The sequence below is a fragment of the Rattus norvegicus genome, chromosome 2, assembly GCF_036323735.1.
Source record: "Rattus norvegicus strain BN/NHsdMcwi chromosome 2, GRCr8, whole genome shotgun sequence".
NCBI lineage: Eukaryota > Metazoa > Chordata > Mammalia > Rodentia > Muridae > Rattus > Rattus norvegicus.
The window spans coordinates 27,640,238-27,657,601 of record NC_086020.1 but is presented as its reverse complement, the minus strand read 5'-3'; the positions used below and the strand labels follow the sequence as shown (position 1 = coordinate 27,657,601).

The 17,364-nt window shown below is 46.6% G+C and overlaps 1 long non-coding RNA gene across 1 annotated transcript; it reads left to right on the top strand.

Moving 5' to 3' along the window:
- The first annotated feature begins 52 nt into the window (after window positions 1–52).
- Window positions 53–15,867, top strand: LOC108349922 (uncharacterized). Its single transcript, XR_001836538.3, has 3 exons — window positions 53–192; window positions 7,411–7,566; window positions 15,567–15,867. It is a non-coding gene; the product is annotated as an uncharacterized LOC108349922 (long non-coding RNA).
- Window positions 15,868–17,364: the final 1,497 nt, after the last annotated feature.

Below are 17,364 nucleotides of genomic sequence, written 5' to 3'. Positions count from 1 at the left end.
CGCCCCTAAGCACACATGTGCATTCATTCTCACGCTCCCGCGTGCGCGCGCCATTTTGAATGAGCCTTCATCTTTGCTCGTCACACCGCCTGCTTCACTGCTTGAAGACTTTGGGGGCTGTCCTGTCTCTTTCTTCCAGATACAAGAAGACTCTTGGCCTTTTCTTTGTCGACTTCACTTCCGGGGCAGAAGGTATGGTTGGTTTTTAGGAGGGGCTTGCTGGTTCCTTCCCCATTGGTAGAAGGAACATGGCGGTGCCTGCCGCCTCCAGCCTCTCATGGCCGCGCTGAAGCCTGCCTGGGAGCCTGGCCCTCATAGCAGGCAGCCTCACCATCAGCCCGCCGCTTGGCAGCAGAAGGGCTTTCTGCTGGAAGCCACCCATTTCCATCAGCGTAGTGGGCTCCAACACAAAAAGTTGTCTCCTACCACATGGGGTTGGTGGGGACTCGGGGAAATGGTAATCGGCGGAAGAGAAGCCACTGGAGGCAAAGGGCGAAGCTTAGCAGCTGAGCTCTCCCACCCTTCTAAAATATGAACAACGGTATTGATCTGAGGGGAGGGGGGACCCTCACCCTCTAGCCTTTTCTAAATTGAGATGATAGTAGTGTTGCGCTTTAAAAGATGTTATCAGTCCCAAAGAGCAAGTGAGGTCCTCCAACACCTAATGTCTGCTAAAGCGTACCTGGCTCCCTTGGAAATGGAGCGGCAGATTGGTAGAGCTGGGAATAATGAACCGCCGCACCCCATTGAAATGTAATTACACAGCCCTCTTGTTCTTAAACCTATAAGGTGAAAGGAAGACGGAGAGTGGGAGTAAAAACCGCTGACCCTTCAAACTTTAATTTACGTTATGCATTCGCTCGCCCTTCTGATAGGTTTTAGAAAGGTCATAATTTAGGGTATTTTGCAGTTGATAAATGGTCTGTATGTTTGTGTTCACACGCACCGATTGATTTGTTATAGCCAAAATATTGTTTCTATAACAACCCAGGGGCCCTTAACTAGACAAACGGCAAAGCAGAACCCAAGGGGGGAGGGAAAAAGGAAGCCCAGGCCAGCCAGCCCAGGAGGGGCCCAGGATGATTGAGCGAGGGTAAGAGCAAGGATGCAGGGGAGAACTGGGGGGGTGGGAGCAGGGGTGGGGTGGGGGTGGGTACTGTCCTGAGCAGAGGGAGCAGAGGCTTTTGTTCTCCGCAGGCCACAGTCATGGTCTCTCCAAACCTCTCTGCCCAGCGTGGGTGGCTTTCACTGATGCCCAAGCAAGTCTTGTCAAGACTTTCAAGTTGAGCCCCCTTGGGTGCGGAGGAAACCAGTGGGGTTGTTAGGGCAATTTTCCCACCTTTCCAGTCTTGGAAGAGGCTCCTGTTTCTGGGCCCAGTTGATGCATTATGCATCAGGACTGCCTGCGACTGACAGCCCCTCAGCCAGCATCGACTTGAAAAGCAATGGTACTAATCAAAGCCGACACATTTGAATGTCCAGACACACACACAGAGAAATTTACTAATCAAAAAGTGTATTTCCTAGGGCTGTCTCCAGAGAAATCCGAGGGAAGAAATTGGAATAATTTATTAGCTTACAAGTTTTCGTTGACAGTTAGCCCAAAGCTATTTATCTCTGTAATAGAGAACGTCTCCAATGTGGCAAAATTGACCAAATCAAACAGCTTTGATCAGAAAATGAATCTGGCAAGCCTGCCTGTCGGCGGGTCCCAGGAGAAAGAGGGGAAACAAACAAAAGATTTAACAAGTGGTCAATAGGAGAAAGAGAGTAAGAGAAGGGGATCAGGGAGCGGGAAAGAACCAGGGAGAAGGACACAGAAAAAGAATTTTGCAAAGCTCCAGGCCAGACTCTGGAACGAATTGTTGAAGAAATAAATGGTGTTGCACACCATAACATTTAACATGGTGCTTGTGCATTTTCTGGGCCTTGCAGCCCAAACTGAGATGTGATTTTTATGGTAACAAGATGAAGACAAACTGCAGAGAGAAGGGGCTTGCTGCCGGTGGCAGCAATGAGGAAATAAACATGGGAGGGCCCAGAGAAATGGTGTTGCCTCTCTCCCAGCCCCCATCCTGCCCCCCTCCCCCGCCTCAAGTCAGCAGTAGATCACTGCCAGCAACAATGATGCTAGCTTTATCCAGCCTGCCTCAGTGGGCCTGAGGCGCCTGTCCAGCAGGGGTTCAGCGGGCTCTCGGGCAGGAACTGTAACTACCTGTGAGTCTGAAAGAAAGAGTTCACTTCCTCCTCACATCTCCTAGGAAATACTAGAGATGGGAATGAGGGAACGCCCCACTCCCACCCCCATGCGCCCACCCTTTGCCTTTCTCCCCAGTGATATCAAGAGAGGGCACTAAATCTAGCTGTAAAACCCAAAGATAGGCTTAAAGGATGGCTCAGTGGATAAAAGGCAGAGGTGAACCTCATGAGCACATGAGTTTGATCCCTGGAAATCAAGTAGCATGGCGATGTGTGCATTTGTAATCCTAGGAGCCAGAAAGAGAGAGAGAGAGAGAGAGAGAGAGAGAGAGAGAGAGAGAGAGAGAGAGAGAGACAGAGACAGAGAGACAGAGAGACAGAGAGAGACAGAGAGAGACATACAGAGACATACAGAGACAGACATAGAGACAGACACACAGAGACACAGAGACAGAGACACACAGAGACAGAGACACACTGAGACAAAACACAGAGACAGAGAGACAGAGACAGACACAGAGAGAAATTGGCAGCTCATGGGCTAGCTAGACTGGAGTGCATGGAGAAAAACCACAAGAGAAACTCTCTCTGGCCTTTGCAAAGTAGCCAGAACTGTCTGGTGAAAATTCTCTGACCTCCACACATGTACACACAGATACACACACACACACACACACACACACACACACACACACATACACACAAAATAAAAATTTTTTAAATGATTTATTTATTTATGTATATGAGTACACTGTCGATGTCTCAGACACCCCAGAAGAGGGCATCAGATGCCATTACAGATGTTGTGAGCCACCATGTGGTTGCTGGGAATTGAACTCAGGACCTCTGGAAGAGCAGTCAGTGCTCTTAACAGCTGAGCCATCTCTCCAGCCCCAGTAAAAACTTTTAAAAAGACCAATGGCAGATGAAAGAGATCATGAGGAAGTAGAAACACCCTCAAAAGACTAATGCCATGCTGACTTCAGGGCCTTTCCCTTAGCCGCCATCACATGGTCACACAGACTGACCTATGACTAGCCTTCTAATCCCAAAGATGCTCTGCCACTGTCAACTCGGCCCATTTCCAATACCTCCCTGTATTCAGTGGTAGGAGAGTTACTGTATCAATGGCCAAGTAATTGAGAGGATGGTCCAGCAGTTACTACGTCTGCATCCGAAAGCATACTAAGAGGTCAGCATCATCGACGTCGCTCATTAATTTTAGGAAAGAGTTCATGTAAGCTCTTTAGGTGGGACTACCTTCAAAATAGTGGCGAAAAGCTGTTGAGACAGGACATCAAAACACTTTCTGCACAGTGTCCTCTGAGGGGGTCTCGTTTAGAGTCAACATTGATAAAGACTTGGGAAAGTCTGAAGTCCAGCACTCAGGTGAAATACTGTCATGGGGACCTATTTTTCCTTCTTCTCTTTGAAAACAAGGTGCTTTAACCTGAATTTTGATTTATTAAGTAGGGATTAATGTGGGAGTCAAAGGAGACACACTGAAGGCACACTTCAATGATACCCCAGTTGTCTAGCATGTGCAAGGTCATAGCTTCTCTCCATGGCCATGCAAAACCAAACTGAATCCCAAACTCCGAAGGCTGCAAAACAATAAACGGCTTACACAAACGCCAGCGATCACCACTGTTGTTTCATCCTGGGAGCGAAAGAGGACCAGCACTGATTCAGCTGTATCTAACTGAACTGAGGGCAATACAAACCTGGAAGGCAAGCTGTATCCTCCGAAGGCTGGCTTGCACACTGTCAGTGAGGTGTGTCTCCTAGTGATCTTTACATCTGCCCCTTCTCCTTCCTCCAAAGAACTGAGTTACAACCTCCCACAGTGAGGCTGGGCGAGTAGCAAATGCTCCTAGTACCTGCCCACTTTGGGCCATGTGTCCTTCCCCAGACATTTGGGGGAAAGCTACGACTAGTTGTCATTGGGATCCCAATTCAGGTTTAAGTCCCAGTGTTTCAAGCGCATGTCTGTTTATTCTTGGAGATATCACCCTTGGCTAATTGAGGATTGAAGGTAGGTCAGCAATTTTGCTTCATCAACCAGGTCTGGATTAACTTGCTCTGTCGAAGGTCTTAGCGGACAATGTCCCCATACTGGGATCCCAAGCCTAGCCTCCATGCCTGGCTCTGTCTTATTGTGAGTCCTGGGATCAAACTTAGGTCTTCAATGGTTTGATCAATATAGCTTCAATACAGCCAATACTTTTCCGTTTGATCCATCTTCTCAGGCCTCCTGTTTTAATAATTAATTATTAATAATATAATTGATCAACTAATCATTAATTATTAATGAGACATTGGCCTGTATTTCTGACGGCAGTCAGAAACACCACCCAGCTTCATAGTCCATTCATTCTGCTGTATTTTTACTAAAGGGTTAGTCGTTCCCTTATTACGCAGCTGATCTTACAGCATGTAGGCTGTGCTGGGATCCTGCTTACCACAGTCACTACTCTTCAACCTATCCACTAAATCTTATTAAATCAACATCTCAATACGAAGTTGCAAGATTCTCCTCAGCCGGAAAGAAAATAGACTTATCTCTCCACATGTTTCCACATGTCTCTCACATGCAGTTGCCCTGAAGTGGCAGGAACACACATGCTTTGGAGCCTGTCTTCCCACACATGTCTCGAAGAAGAAGAGAACTAGAAGTTTATACCCATGTTTCAACAGCTCCAGTCTCATCGAAACAATATTCTTCATCAGAAGGAGGATGAAGACCTGAGTGGAGAACCACATGGCTTTGCCTAGTACTTGCTTGGCCACTAGATAAAGCCTTTGATCTTCCCTTGTCTCCCAACTCCATTGGTCTCCCATATTCTCTCTCCTCTGTAATGAAGGTTTAAGATAGACAGTTGTCTGTCTGATTCTATACCAGGAAAAGGTATTATCTCTTCTGGGCCTTAGAGCACACATGCTTGTAGGTCAGTGGGGCCACTCAGGTGAGAGCCAACAGCACAGGGGGAGGATATAGGGTGGTTTTATCATATAAACAAAATTCACAGCTATAAAATCACTCCTTGGTATACGGAAAGTTGCATCGATCAAAGAAACAAACGTCTTTTGAGGAAAGAGGCCATTCCTCATTTCCCTTTTGCTCTGAGGTGCTCTTTGCTACCGTGCAGATGTTCAGTTACAGTACACAAAACACAGAGACATCTAACGATACTTGTGACATTTTGCACTGCATTTGCTTAAGCTAGGAAATGGCACCTTGCTTTTGGGTAGCACTGTCTGGCTAATAAGCCTTACATCTGCCAGGCACAGGAGAGAAGGAGCATAAAGCTGGCGTCAGACCACAGTTCCGATGGTGACCCTGTTTCTTAGCATCTATGGGTTTGGGCAGAAGCAACGTAGGGTCTCTAGCATCTTGCGGATGGAGTAAAGGTGCCGGCAATTTCTCGAGACTATTGAAAGGATGTCGGGAGAGCCTTAGATGAGCAGATCTGTCACAGACTATGGCAGGGAAAGGGTTCTCGATAAGCACACGAAGAGAAGGTATTTCTATCACCATTCTTCGAGATGAGAAGGAGTGCGGGCTCAAGGTCTTACAACTTCGTGATTGAAGTTCTGACTTCTTGGGTTTCCCTGGCCACCCCCTTGTCAGTCACCCCACAGAGAGGCAGTATCTGTAGGACATGTTTATAGTCACGATGTGTGATGTGACTTTGGCTGGAGAGCCAGGCCTCACATGCTCCTGTGTGCCTGTCTCTATGTGCTGGCGGCAGATGACTGGGACTGCTTATCCACCAGCCAAATTTCAAGTTCTTGTGAGTCCTCTAAGCCAGGCAGGAGAAGTAGCACATTCAATCATTAAGCTAAGACCTTGGTTTGCAGGAACCTTGTCTCCTGAGCTTAACAATTACAAAGAACATAATAATTCATTTGAGGGGAAATAATAATACCGTCTACAGTGCCAACATGATTAAGTGTTCTAATTTGTAGAGATCACCTTCCGTCGGGGAGTGGGTGCTCAGAATTTGGCTATACTCTGACTAGTGCGTGCTCTCTAAAAGGCACATTAAAGACCTACCAAGTGGAATCCTGGACCTAGGTTCTCACCATAAGTACAAGGTAGGCATAACCCTTGACCTTATGGGTAACAAGACTGTCAACAAGTAAACACATAAAATCTTTATAAAGTAATAGTCTAAAATGAAATGTCCACCACAGACTTCTTTGTTTGACGATTTGGGACTGGCAGCACAGCCTACAGAGGTGGGTCTCTGAAAGTGACTTTTGAGGACTGTAATGCTCATCCCTCCCTTTGAGCCCATCTCCATGCGCCCTTTCAGGTACCATGTGAAAAGCAGTGGCCACGGAGCCATCCATACCTACCACGATGCCTTCCCTCCCCAGGTGGACTGCACTCTGTGAACTGTGAAGTAAAATAAATCTTCCTCCCCATGTTTCTGTCAGGAATTTGGTCAGAGTGACCAGAAAAATAGCCAACACTATAACAGTATTCTAAGCTAAACGAAAGAGGAAGAGAAGAACTGGGTGCAGTATAATTAGAGGCCCAACTGTGATTGGGAAGTTGAGGACTGTTTCCATGAAAATGTGACATTTCTAATGAAACATGAGAAAAGTTGATAGCAACCAGGCAGTCAAAAATGGAAAGAATGTATGTTGCAGGGGAAGAATTGAAGTTATAGAGGCCCTAAGGTTGGGGAAAGCCTGGAATTAAAATGAAGCTGGGAAGTGGGGTGTACCACAGCCTTAGACCAAAAGAGACACAGGACACAGTGGCCGACTGGGGCCAACTTTTCATAGGTGAATTGAGTTGTAAGTGAAATCAGAGAAATTTCTAAACAGAAAAACCATGGAATCCCACTGAGGCCTGAAAAAGAGCTTCCAGCCTTTGAGTAAGAGAATTGATTACATTTGAGAGTGAAGTTTATATTAACAGGGGGGTGGAAGTGAGAGTGGCCAGGAGATGGCTGTATGACCACAATGAAGGGTAGCTGTGTTTTCATGGGTGGTGGCCGTGAAAGGGACAGAGCTCTGAAATACTTCAGGGGCGGAATTTGTTAGATTTCTGAGGTAGGAAAGGAGTGTCTGCCAAAAGGGAAGGGGGTCCTTGGGGTTTATATGGAAGCTCTGGGGGCGGGTGTAACTTGCTTTGTGCAAGCCTGCAGCTTCTCCCTTCTGGAGTTGCTTGTCCAGAGGAATCCATTTTGTCTTTAGAAACTACCTTGCCCTGGCTATCAGGATGGGGTACCTGTGGAGACTGAATTTGGAGATAGCAGTGAAGACGAAGGAGCTGGAGTTTCAAAGCAGGGCCTTGGACAGAGTCTTGGGCAGAGCGTTCAAGGTTTGTTCCAACAGAATTCATGACACAAGGTAATGGATTTATTTAATAGGTGGTGTGACAAAGAGAAAGATAAGGTGTTTCTGGGTGTGTGGGTTGATGCTCTGAGATTTTGAAAGGGGCAGTCAGCAAGGGGAGCAGAAGACCCTGGATCTGGCTACCTTGCATCTGAGACACCTTTAAGAAACTCAGTAAGAGGGGGCACCCATGCAGCAGTTCTGGACTTACACATTTGAGAACTTGGCACAGAAGTATAGAAGTGCTGAGAGGAATCCCAGGGCCCATCTGGACCCATGACAGGTAAGAGAGTTGGGCCAAAATCTGGGGGGAGGAGGTACCTTAGATGAACATAACAAAAACGAGAGGATAGGTGGCCCCACAGTGAGAGGTGGAGCCACTGTGAGATCACATGGGGGTAACGTACGATTCAGAGGATGAACCAGGAAGATAGCCACCAGGTTGAGAATGGGAGATGCTTGCTCTCTGCGGACATCTCTGAGAGTAAGCAGAGGGCAGTTTGAGAGGCAACTGGGCACAAGAGTAGTGTCCTACCAACTCTGGTTCACTCTCAGGAGACTCAGGGAGTCACATAGAGAGAGCAAAGGAAGGGATGAAGAGAGGTGACACACTACAGCTGTCTTGCCACATTCCTAGAAGTCCCTAGAAGCACTAAGAGGGTGATGCCCCTTATCAAGTCACTGCAGTACTGTGGGGCCCCTGATGGGACCAACTGGAAGCAGAAACCCAGAGGCAGTGGGAAGAGCTTAGACTTCTGTCCTCCCCAGGTGGCTGAGGTAATGACATGGGGAAACATGACCCAGGGTGACGTGAAGCTGAGGCTCTGGTGATATGGGGAAGGGATGCTGCCTCCCACACTGGGAACCTCAGACATGCCGGGTTTAGAACTCACAGCATTTTCCCAGCAAATTTGGGGCAACTACACTTTTTTCCTTTGGTACCAACAGCTTCTACTAAGGTCCTGAGCCACAGGAGGCTGTGTGATTTCAGAGGGCCGTGGTAATCATTTAGTGTTCCTTCTGCCGACTGGGGTTATGTCCTGAAATGGGGACAAGAGCCTAGGAGATTGGGAAAGAGATTTGCCTTGGCCACCCCCATTCACTCTGAGGCATGAGATTTGATTAGCAGCCTTTTAACATGCATGGCAGCCAACGTTAATATTTGCCGCCGGGTTATTTAACCCCCTTTTAAATCCATCTACAATGTTAGGCTCTTTGACCCTTAGGGGTAAGGATGCCACAGGCTGGCTTCATGCCACTTAATGCTCCTCTGTCCTCTATAGCAATAACATGCTCCTAGAAATAAATGATGTAAGAACAAAGAAATGCCAAGTTCTCGGGAGTCAATTCAATAATTCACTGAAGCCTCTATCTGCTTTGTGACAGAGGCAGCTAGCAAGGATCTTTGGTGTCGACGCCATCCCTCACTAGGCCCTCCACACATGAGACACATTTTAAAAGCTAATTAACTTCAGTTGATGTCCAAGGGAATGTCCTTTTTATTGTCACTGGTATCCCTGAGTCATTGTTCTACCAAGACTATTAAAAGTAACAACTACTGGGCTGGAGGGGGGCTTAACAGTTAAGAGTACTTGTAGCTCAATCAGAAGATTAGGGTTCAATTCCTAGTACCTACATGGAGGCTTCCAGCCATCTGTAACTCCAGTCCCAGGGGGGGTCTGACACCCTCTTCTGGCCTCTGCTGCTACTGTACCTACATGTAGGTAAGCCCTTCATAGCCTTGGCTGTCCTGGAACTCACTTTGTAGAACAGGCTGGCCTGGAACTCACAGAGATCCACCTTCCTCTGCCTCCCAAGTGCTGGGATTAAAGGCACATACCACAACCACCCAGATTATTATCTTAAATAATCTTTCCGTCTCCTCAAGGAAATCCATCCTTTCCTGTGCCTTTGCATTGTCAGAAGGAGCTTCTTAAGATCACAAGGACCATTTTCTAACTTCTGGGTGGTGGGCCACTTGGAAGCAGGACTTGAGACCAAGGAATCTCAAATATCCAAGGCAGGAGTGTTCCCTTGACTCCTGCTGGGCATGTGATAGCCTGTCTCCACTGCCTCTGATAGCATCCTTGCTAGCCCTAAGATGAATACTTGACCCATTCTTGGGGCTGTTGACAAGGGGTACAATTGAAGAGAGGCTGCCTTCCTTGCCTCTTCCCACTGCCTCCATACAGGTCCTGCACATCTCCTTGGGGGCTTCCCCTCCCTGTTCCATGACACCTGACACAGTGCTTTCCCTCCTCGAGAGGTGATTTCAAAATGTCCTTTGCAACCAATGCGTCTCTCAAGCTGGAAGAGTGCCTTCTGCTTGCTCTATGCAGCACTCCACAACACACTGCCTAGACCATGCAGACGATGGGCCCAGAAATAAACAACAACCAAACCTCTACTGTGAGGACGCTAACGGCCAGACTAGCTTTTGAAGGCATCTTGTAAACGAAACAGTAGACACAAAGGGAAACGCTGAAGGAGAGGCCGGCAGAACCCCACAGTGGGATAAGTGGGGGACTTGACCGCTGTCTTTTTTCGTCTCTTTGGGTGTTGCAGACGTACCAACACCCTGAAACGTGAGCCGAGCACTTTGTCAGAGCCTAGGCCAGTAGGAGAATGGCTTTTCTCCATCTCTGTGAAGTCACGGCTCAACTCGGAGATTGTGCATTTTCCAAACACTAAAAGGATACTAAAATCAGTGTGGTTGTATGAGATCCTTTCATTACATAAACATGTAATGAAAAGAAGTGGTTTTGTTATAAGCATTTAAAAATATATAAAGATAATATCTATGGTTTATGATGCTCCTGCTATTTTGACTAGTGGTTTTATTTCTTGGTATATTAGGTTAACGTTCAAGGTCCATTCAGGGTATCAGCTTGAAAAATTAATGTCTCAGTGCTAACGAAAGAAAGAAAAATCAAATCTCCTTTTGTAGGCTTCTTTGCTTTTGTAGGATTCTTTGACTGGAATCAACCTATCTAGCCATGTGCACATCATTTCTCAAATGTCAACATAATGGTGTTTAATCTCCTAATATTTATTTCAGGTTTGCTAAGCCAAGAGGTGTTCTGAATGCTTCGGTGGGTTAGTTTTGCCTTTGTGATAACACACTGGTTATTCTCTAGAGTTCAATAAGGAAACTGAGTCCCAGAAATCCAAAGTCATGTGTGGAATACCTCTGTAGAGCCCAGGCTCACCTTGATGTTTCCCAGCCCTGTTTCCCAGTTCATGGTGGACTCATGCTTTGGTTGCTAAATGACCTTAGAAAGAAAGTTGCAATCACACGGCCAAACCAAGAGAGGCCGATGTCTGCATGTAGGTACGAGGCAAGATTTAAAGACAGATCTCCCAATTCTTTGTTGTTAGGACTCAGCACCTCAGTCCCGTCCTGGCCACAGGAGTCTGGGAAAGGGGTTGGACTTGCCATTTTATTTAGCCAATACTTAGATGTTGGTGTGAGAGACCTTGAGGCAGTAGGGCACAGGAGTGTGTGTGGAGTGTGTAATGTGAAGCCCCAGATGGTCTGTAAGTCAGGCTTCTTCACTTCAGTTTTTTAACCCAGGACCAGACTTGAATGCAAAACCTGAAAATTGGGTGAGTTTTTTTTTCCCAGTATGATTTCATATAGCAAAACAAAAAGAAATGAAAAAAAAACCTTACCTAAATATGTGTATATATTTATTGTCATCCAATACTTACATGCAAAATCTCTGGGATGGACACTTTCCAGGCAGTGCACCCAGGGTATTTTCCCTCAAGCCTCAGGGCATCCTCTCCCTGCCCCAGTGTGCCCTCCCTGAGAGCCTTCATCAGACGCCAGCACAGATGGTAACCTTCACATTTACTAATTCTGAATCCCGGCAACATCTCTACTTTCCCTCTAACTTTTAAGTTGTTTGACAGAGCTGACTAATTTCCCTTCTAAGCTCATCTGCGTGCATTTATCCATCTCCTTGGGAGCTCTGTCCTTCCTTCCGTCAGATTGAGTTAATCAAGTTCACTCACATCCGCTCCCCACTTGATTAAACCCAAAATTTTATCACCAAAGTATTTTCAGGAGATAATACATTATAAAAGTTAAAGTAATATTTAATTAACACCATAATGTGCTCATAATTGCATCTCCCATAAAGTTCTTTTAAACTTATGGAATCCTCACCAAAATCGGAATCTGAGTACTGCACTGAACACTTTCCAGATTGTAATACGGTAGGCTTCTCAGATAAAGGATTTTTGTTTTATTAGCTGTTTTTCTTTACATAAAGCCAGGAGAAATGATATTGCTGTTCAATATTACTGTGCTCCAAACAATACAATATACAGGGTTGATCTCTGTAGCAATTTGTACTTGATGCTGGGAAATGTTTCTATAATTATAGGAACTAATTAATTAAACTAATTACATATCATGTGGCTAGTATACAAGTCTCTGTCATGCTAGTCTGTGATAAAAGCTTCATCTTTACTTAGGCCAGAAAGTCCCAGACAAAATTTTCTTAAAACACTATTTTTGATCAAAATGCTTCCCTTGGTCTCTGTACTCTTAGAGTTTATTTGCCTCTGAACATGGTTGTGTGGCTTCTGGAAATAGCATGAAGGTCTTTACACTGTCGGATGGATTTTTCCAAACCTGTTTGGCCCTTTAGACAACCCCGGGGGTCAAGGCAATAAGAAAATATCAAATTGGCTAAAAATTGCTTAATCAACTTGAGGCAAGTCAGCCACATGGCTAAGCCATCGAGTCAGCTCAGGTTTACGGACAGCATTCATTTAAACCCAGGCAGAAGAGAAGCCTCTGCCATCCCCCATCATCCCTGTCACTGCAAATAACAGCCGAGTGGGAGGCAGACTGCAGTGGCCTTTGGGAATGAGCCCAAGCCCCTCGTCTAAGCCAGGGGAGGATCTGACCAAAGCCAGCACAGAGGTACCAGAAGGTGCTCCTCAGGACCATTTTCTCTCTGGGGCACCATGGAACCCCGGCCTGGCACAAGAGCGTCTTTTAATTCCATGAAACACATGGCTAAGGGGAAGGAATGACCAGGGGCATTGGCTTCATGGGCCAAGTGCTTGTTACGTGGCTATGAGAACCAGAATTAGGATACTATCCAGCACCCATGTAGAAGCCAGGTGTGGTGCTATGCCACATAACCCCGGAGCTGTGGAATGGAGACTGTTGGATTCTGGAATTTGGGGCCAACCAATCTGTCCAAAACTACAAGCTCTGGGTTCAGCAAGAGACTTTGTCTCCAATATAAGATGAAAGGGGCTTGCAAGATGGCTGAGCAGGTAAAGGTGCTTGCCGTGAAGTCTGACATTCCAAGTTCAATCCCAGGGTTCCATGTGGTAGGAAGAACTGACTCTTCAAAATTGTGACCTTCATAGCATAGTGCACTTTCACAGGGAGAGAGAGGGAGTGGGAGGGGACGGGGGGGGGGAGAGGGAGGGAGGGAGGGAGGGAGGGAGAGAGAGAGAGAGAGGGGGGGGGGAGAAAGAAAATGAACGCCTGCCTCGGATGTGATGCTTCTAACAAGGGTTCTTTTCTCAAGCCCAGTTACAATTCCGCCTCCATGACGTGTGGTCTTGAAACAGTTACACCTGTTGACACTTAGTCATCACAACAAAAGCCCAGAAACACGGCAGGAAGAACCTTTGACTTTGTTTGTGCTTTTAGCTATTTCTGAGGGAAGGGTGTTATGGCTGCAGTCCATTAAAGACCGTGTACTTCGTGAAACAAAAAGTCTGTCAGAAAAGCGCCACCTGTAGCCACTCTGAAAGGAAAGTCCTTGGCAAACAATAGTCTGAATGAGCCAGTTTAATCAGGCAGGAGTCAAGACCACTGAGACATAAATTAAGCATTCATCCTTGAGTAGCAGCCAAGCAGCCAAAGCCCCCATAATCCCAATTAATCCCATTTTGTGTGGTTGCCCTTGCGCCAAGGGCAGGGGGGAAGCGAATTTGTGCACTGGTTCCGCATCAGCTCTTACCTCAACAAGGGGTGGGTTAGTAATAAAGGACTGTGCCTGTGCCCTGGTCCGTCATCGGGAGGTGATGTGGCACTCAGAGCCATCCCGCCCTGCTTCTGTGATCTCTCAGTGAGAATTTACTTCAAGGGCAGCCTCCACTTTCTGAGATGTCCGGGATCTCTTTGAAGATAGGACACTCCCTTTGTCCGTACAAACGAGTTGACTTCTTACCATGTACTTCCAGAGCCACATACGATACATGGTCTACGCTTTTCTGGAAACTCGCCTGTGCCCTATTTTGCTAGGGAACCAGTCCTATGGAACATGGGTCTTCAGCCTGCAGTCAGCCTTACAGGTTACAGCCATGGTTCCCTTTCCCAGAGCCTTGTGGGAAGGAATGGGGGTGAAGGTGGACAGTTTGCTTCCCACAAGCTCCTGCTGAAGACATCAGGGCCCAGGCCCACAGGTTCCCTTCTTTATTAGAAGCCAATCCAGACATCAGCTGGGTGGGCAAGACTATGGAACAGAAGCTGATGAGTGGACAATCGCTACTGACTGGCTACCACCACCTGGAATCTTCTCTCTGCTTCCCCTCCTTCCCACTCTAACAGGCCCAGGCTCCAAGATTTTCTTGCAGTTGGGCATTCAGTGACCAGGACTAGGTTTTCTCCGATAGCACTTGAGCCCGGGTGACGTGTCAAATAGTCTTTCTGGGTATGCTCCTATAGGTAAACCCTTTCTGCTTTCTGACTGACAGAAATTGAAGTTCCTCTCCACTTCTGGGTTTCTTCTGGAAGTCACATTCTTAAGGTAGTGGTGTCCAAATTAACTTGGGTCCTGAAATGACAGCCAGGAGCAGAGAAAGCCCTTAAGCAGAGGGGTGGGCAAGAACTTGCATGAGCTGGTTCTGTATCTACTCCTGTCTTTACAGGAGTTGGGTCTGTTATGAGGGTCTGCAAAATAATGCTATATGAGCAAATTAGTATGTTCCCTGTGCTAAGCAGTGATGTGTTTGGGTCTGTTTATTGCTCTAACCTGACTCACCCTAACTGGATAGGTTCAAAACAGCAGCTTGTTGGAGAGATGTCCCAAAGGTGGCTGGTCTTCCAGAGGACCCAGGTTCAAATCCCAGCACCCATATGGCATCTCACAACTGTCTGTAACTACAGTTTAAGACTTTAGGCATCTAATACCTTCTTCTGGCCTCCAAGGGTAGATAGGTACACGTACACAAACATGCATGCAAGCGAAACACCCATGCACATAAAACAAAAACAAACAGAAATCAGCTTCCTGACCTCTTGAACCACCACCATTCTCTGACTAGAAGTCAGGGAAGGAGGTATGGCCAGATCAACTAGTGTGCCTCAGTCTAGCCTCAGGCTTTAGAATGGTGACTCACAACCTCCCTAATACTGTGACCCTGACCCTTTAAAACAGTTCCTATTTGATGTGCAGGGTATCTGACATGTGACCCCGGTGATAGGGTCATTCAACCCCAAAGCAGTCTCCTCACCTCTTTTTTACAGTGCATAAGCACTTTAGTTCTTAGTGTTGGTGGTAGGAAGACAGTGGGCTGGGGTGGGGTGGGGCGGGTGGCTCTCTTTGGAGACCCAGGTCTTTGTGGCCCTAGATCATTGTACAGAGATTTTTCTCCAAACTCAAACATCCCCTGCAGGAAGGAAGGGGGCTTCTGAACCTCAGGAAATAAATTTCACAAGTCCAGGAAACACTGAGCCTTAACAACATTACTGAAGGGGTCCTCCCAAGGCTTAGAGAGTCAGTACAGCTGTTGGGGGAGCAGCACAGAGCAGTGGAGCAGCCCCCCTCCCCGGGGGAGAGCCTCTGGCCTGAGGAGCTGCCTGCAAGTTATGCAGAGTGTGTCCCCCTGCAGCTTTTGAGGGTCAGCCTGTGCTTTTCAGGGATATAGTGCATTTGATCTGTCCCAACAAAACTCACTGGTCACCAAAGTGAACTTTCACAGAACTGTTCCTGTGGTCTGTCTGCGGGGTGAGTAAACGGTGTGTTATGTCTCCCCAGAAAGGCTCACATCATATAGTAACACTTATATCAGAGGTGTGGTCGGCAACCTGGTGAGAAACTCGAGAGGAGGGAACCCTGACCTGGGGCTGAGAAGAAATCTGCATGCATCTCACTTCTGAGAAACCAGAAAGCCCTGTAACTCTCCACTCTAAATCAAATTTAGGAGACCGAGAGCCTGTGGGCTCTTGTATTAACTGCAATGAGTTCTTGTCACTTGAAGTCTCTGTTAAATGAAGAATGTCAAGTTTAATTTCCAGAATTTCAGTGGTTTAAATAAATTTGTTAAAAAGAAATAAAATAATGTCTCCTGTTATATTTATCTTTGAAGATCCTGAGCATAAATTTGTTTAGAGCACCAAACAGGAAGGAGTATTAACATGTTCGTGACAAATGCACTGAAGAGATTGGAGTTAGGGGCTCTAATTAGCGTTGAGAACAGGACAAATGGGACATTAAGCACTTTGATCTGTGTTAGGTTTAAAGACAAGCCACCTGCGTTTCAAGTGGGTCCTGCTGCTGTTTGCATTGGGAGAGAGAAAAGCTATAGGGCGATTCCGAGGAACCAGGGGAGATCTTCATTCAAGGTGGAAAGAAAGAAGGGCAGATCTTCATTTACACAAAAAATGATTACTTAGGGAGGAAATATTTCATCCCACTCATGATCACGGCTGAGGGTTCAGTCTTGATTAGAAGTTAGAAAGCAACTGCAAGGTCCTGCTGATAATTCAACCCCACCCTCCATAGGTGACCCACCCTCCATAGGTGACCTAGTCAGCTGTGACTATGTTGATTCTGTCTGATTCCATTCAGGTGGCCTTCTCATAATGGCAGTATAAGCATAGAAATGAAGGACATGTTAGTGATTCTCAAGGATTAGAGACAGTGTGGGAGGAGGGAGATTGGTATGTTAAAAAAAAAAAGACAGGGAGTGGGGTGCTGGAGAGATGGCTCAGTGGTTAAGAGCATTGACTGCTCTTCCAGAGGTCCTGAGTTCAAATCCCAGCAACCACATGGTGGCTCACAAGCATCTGTAATGGGATCTGATACCCTCTTCTGGTGTGTGTGAAGACAGCAACAATGTGCTCACATACATAAAATAAATAAATTAAAAAATATAAAAAGACCTGTCTCACATGATTCAAATTACCATTTCTGCATGAATATGCGTGTGTGTTTAGTGTGCATGTGTTTGTGTGTGGTGTGCATCTATGTGCATACGTATACATAGTGTCCATGTATTATGTGATGTATTTACATGGGAGCACATGTGAGTTTAGAGGCCAGAGGTTGACAGCAGGTGTCGTCTTTGGTAGCTTTCTGTGATGCCGAGACAAGGGCCTGTCTTGCTGATCTCACGGAGGCAGCTAGTCAGTCTAGCTAGCCATCTTGCTCCAGGGGTCCATGTCCCTCATTTCCTGATACTGGTATTCAGTGCTGGCCACCACACTCACCTCGCCTTTTCTGGGTGCTGGAGGTCTAAACTAGGTCTTCACATCTGCGAGTGTTTTGCTGATCTATCTCCCGAGTCATAGCACAAGTCATTTCTTAGCTGTGCTTTCAATCATGTCTAAGGAATCGTTTCCATTCGTGCTAAATGTTTTGGAAAGGCATGACCAGGGCCTCCTGTAGAAGGACGGCAGTGTAGTGAATGTTTTCCCACATAGAGGAGGAGGTCAGATGGCCTCTTTGGAGAAGCTCTGAAGGTGACCTGGACATTCCAGGAGAAGACAATTTATTGGCAGTGGACAACAGAAAACAGGATTCCTGCTTCTATCTGTTGCGTGTCTCCTGCATT